The following is a 4,470-nucleotide window of genomic DNA, read 5'->3' as shown; positions in this document are numbered from 1 at the left end:
TGTCTTTTCCTTTTTTAGTGCAGGCGGTCATGGTTGTGATCATCAGGGTTTTCCTGATGCACCTGCAGAGCATCAGGCATCATTTGATAGGCTATTTAAGGAGTAGTGTGACAGCTCTTGGGTGTCGGATTATTGTCTCATTCTCAAGTGGTAACAGGCCAACCATCTTTTATGTACTACTTTGATTAGCAGGACATTCATGGATCACCTTCGGTTTTCTGGCAGTTTGTGATGCTCACTGTCCAGCCATTCTAAGCCTGAAGTTTTCTGGGCATCAAAATGCCTACCTTTCCATTTTACCTCAGTTCGCTCACCTGCACTACCACCGGTCCACGTGGTCCCCACTAAAATCTCCAGCCTTATGTATCCCACCTCGTTCCTAGACTGTAAATTCGTGGCTCCTGCTTTATCTGAGTTTTGTATTTTTCTGTTTTTTGCAAAGTGGTCAGTATTAAAGCTTCCTTTTTGAGTTCACTTAATGTTTAATGAGTCCTTCATTTACGTCCTACTTTGCCTGCCACACAGAGAAGGACATCATTCACTGTCCAAAAACAGCTCTGTGTTGACTTAGCGGAAAAATGGCAACCTGTTCAGAGTGCAGCCAGAAACACTTAGGTCTGAGATAATTAAGTGCTAGAAAACAGTAAATATAGGAAAGGGAAAGACCTAATAATATTGTAGTTATCACTATGGTGAAAAGAGGTGCTCAGCTGTCAACTGATCACCAGCTGGTGGTGAGTTGGATCAGGTGGTGGGGGAAGAATGCCTGGCAGAAGACCCGTCAGTGTAATCTTTAACTCCAGACTCTGGCAGAGCTTCGACAACATCCTGGGAGAGGGGAACGGGAGATCGACAGATGGATTGGTGCTACAGCTCAATTTACTGGTCATTCTACGTCCCTACCCTCATTTATGGTTGGTTTACGGGTGAGGTGTTCCAGGCACCTCCCACTGGGAGGAGACCAGGACAAGCTTGAGAGATTACGTCACTCGGCTGAGAACGCCTTGGTATTTCCCAGGACAGGCTGGAGGAGGTGGCCAGGGAGAGTAAGGTCTGGGCTTCTCTGCTTAGGCTGCTGCCCATGCGTCCCAGTCCCGGATAAGTGGAAGAAAATGGATGGATGGAAAGTCACAGTAAAATAACAAATAAATAAAAACAGATATCCAAAACAGAACCTGGCACAAACAGGTGTCACAACTTCATGACAGAAAATCCTAAACACAAACTTCAAAAATTCCAAACATTTATTTAACATGAAAACCATTAAAAAAGCTACTAGCATACTTTGCGTGGTTATGTATTTTTTTTTCATGTTTTTTTTTAAATATATTAAATATTTCAAAGTGATAAACTATGGGTCTCACACTGCCCCACACAAACACATTGTCTACAGGATATTTAGTGAGTTGACATCTAATATATCTCACCTCTGATCTAAATCATGATGTTCTTCTGTTTTTTTTCTCAGCTACTAAGTTTAACACTACAGATGTCAGTGATCATGTGATCTAGTTTTCCATATACTGTGTAACTTCTGATTGGCCAGTAAAATCTAATCATCACTCTTAAAACTGAAGAGTCGCCGTTCTTTTATTCAGTACGACTGTTGGAACAATGGCATCTACACACATTGTCTTCTACCTGATATGTTTGTTCTTGGGTGTAATTGGTAAGTTTGTGTTTAACCACAGTCTAATTCTTTTAAGGTCTTTTTTCTCAGCTGCCATGTTCCACAATGTGTATTTGCTTTGTCTTTCATTTCACCACAGCTCAGAAGAACAACATGCATGTATCCTCCTCTGTTCATGAAGAAGCACGTTTTATATCAGCTAAATCTGGAGACAGAGTGACTTTACATTGTTACTATGAACAGAATGTTGCTGCACGTTTTTACTGGTATAAACAAACTTTAGGAGAGAAACCAAAACTCATTTCTACCTTCTATAAGTCAGAAGCCAATTTTGTTCAATTTCATGGTCCATTCAAGAATAATGCACGCTTCAGACTAGATAATGAAAAAGTAAAAAACCATTTGATTATCTCAGACTTAAGTGTTTCAGACTCAGCAACTTACTACTGTATACGTTCCTATTTCTACACATCAACATTCTTAGAGACCATTATTGTCAGTGTCAATGATTTAGATTTAAACATACGAGCTTTAGTTCATCAGTCAGCATCTGAGACCATCCAGCCAGGAGGCTCGGTAAGTCTGCACTGTATGGTACACAATATGCTGAGCTGTGATGGAAAACACAGTGTTTACTGGTTCAAAGACTCTGAAGACTCTCAACCAGGACTCATTTACACCCATGGAGTCAGGAATGATCAGTGTGAGAGGAAAGCTAACAAAAGCACACACACCTGTGTTTATAACTTGAGAATGGAGAGCCTGAATGTGTCTCAGACTGGGATCTACTACTGTGCTGTTGTCTCATGTGGACACATACTGTTTGGAAACGGGACCAAGCTGGACTTTGGGGGTAAGTCACTTTTCCAGCAGAGGTGACTCACATGGTATTATAAATAGGAGCAGATCATATTCGATGAACTCAGGAAGAAAAGCTAAAAAGCTCTGTCATTTCTAGGATTTACAGTTCGTGGAGATTCTGCTGGCCTGATGTATTTCTTAAGCGCAGCTTTAACACTCACCACCATCATCAGCGTCTCATCAACTTTTTTAGTGTATAAGATGAAAAAGAGGAACAACTGCCAATCCAGAGGTTAGAATTTCTGTTCATATTTTACTCTTGTGGTTTACAAATAGTGGCATTAAAGTTTAAATCATTTCCTTTTATTTCTCAGCAGACTCAAACACAAATGTTTCTGTAAATTTAGAGGTGAGTTTTAAAGTGTGGAAGTTCTTGTGTTTTTAGGAAATGACATTTGTTGTTGAATTGTTATTTTGATTCTTTTGGTATCCAGAGCACCCAAGAGGTTAACCTTCATTATGCTGCTTTGAGAAAAATTAGGACGAAAGGAGCAAGAAGACAGACGAGCAACACCCAGGATACATGTGTGTACTCCAGTATAAAGTAAACAGTAGAAATTAAGATTTATAGTATTACTTTTCTGCTATAGTGATGATTTTGGCATCTTCTCTTTGGTCTGAAAGAAAAATGATTTAACTGCTAACAGCATTTGATCACTTGCGTATTTTTGAAATTCCTGTAAATGTAATTCCAGTAGAAAATTTAATTTTGGGTTTGATGTATTTTTGAAGTTTTGAAGTCATTTTTAGTTGTCTGTTTACATTTGTTGTTGGGGTTGAGGTTTTTTTTATCATTTGAAGTTTTGATTCTTTATTATGGTGGGTTCAGTATTGGATATTTGTTTTGTCTCCCTATTTTATGGTTTTGTGTTCGTGATATGATTAGGTTTTTGTGGTGGTATTTACTGTATTTAAAATGCTTAGGCTTAGTTTTTTTGTTAGAATGTCTAATATTATTGTGAGTAGTAGTCTCACATGTGTTCCTGTTGATGATGACTTTCACCTGCATGTTGTTTTTTAACATTCCAATCCAATCCCACTTTATTTATAGATGAATTTAAAACAACATCGTTGACCAAAGTGCTTTCCAGCAAAAAACTCAGATAAAAGTTAAAAGCCATACATAAAACAGACAAATAAATAAATATCAATAACAATAAAATAAATACATGAATGAAAAAAGAAGATCAAAACTGACTTCAAGCTTACTCTGGTAGTACTCTTAAAAAGCCTTGGAAAAAATGTGTGTGTTTTTTTAAAGTGATTATAAGATTTCAAGTGTTGGGGCCATCCTAATATGGATGGTAAAATGGTAAATGGCCTGTATTTGTATAGCGCTTTTCTAGTCCCTAAGGACCCCAAATTGTTAACACATCCAGCCGGACACTGGCGCCACCGGGCCCTCTGACCACCAACAGTAGGCAATGGGTGAAGCGTCTTTCCCAAGGACACAAAGACAGAGACTGTCGGAGCGGGGGCTCGAATCGCCAACCTTCTGATTACAAGACGAACTGCCAACTCTTGAGCCACATTTGCCACGATAATAAGTTCAATGATCCCCTAACTTCCTGTCAAGATGAACTTTTACACATCCAGTCATCCACCCATTCACACACACTGTTGGAATTGATATTTTTTGTCTTGTCATTTGTGCTTAGAAACATATAATCATTTATGCTTAGATATATATATAATCATTTGTGTGCTGATAAAGTATCTTATCCTTAGTAGGTCTGATAAGAGTGTATGTGCACTTGTGTACCATGAGATGAGCGGAAGCAGCCTTGACGTTATAATTTTCATTATAGCTGTAGAAACCAAACTGTCTTGTTCGTTATCTCAAACTCTAAGACTTCACACCTTTAAATGTCCTATTGAAAGTTCATGTTTTTATATTTTAGCAAGACGTTTACTTATGCTTTTCTGCATACAGTTTAAGTTCATTGAAAGGTCGTATGTCTATGTATGGTATAGCTGGA

The 4,470-nt window shown here is 38.5% G+C and overlaps 1 gene segment (V, D, J or C); it reads left to right on the top strand.

Annotated features, from left to right (window-relative positions):
* The first annotated feature begins 689 nt into the window (after positions 1 to 689).
* Positions 690 to 2,531, top strand: LOC309703037 (Ig kappa chain V-II region 7S34.1-like). The segment is given in 2 exons: positions 690 to 734; positions 1,988 to 2,531.
* Positions 2,532 to 4,470: the final 1,939 nt, after the last annotated feature.

Source organism: Aulonocara stuartgranti (assembly GCF_965226115.1).
Source record: "Aulonocara stuartgranti genome assembly, chromosome: 3".
In the NCBI taxonomy this organism is placed as follows: Eukaryota; Metazoa; Chordata; class Actinopteri; order Cichliformes; family Cichlidae; genus Aulonocara; species Aulonocara stuartgranti.
This window is presented reverse-complemented; position numbering and strand designations above follow the sequence as displayed.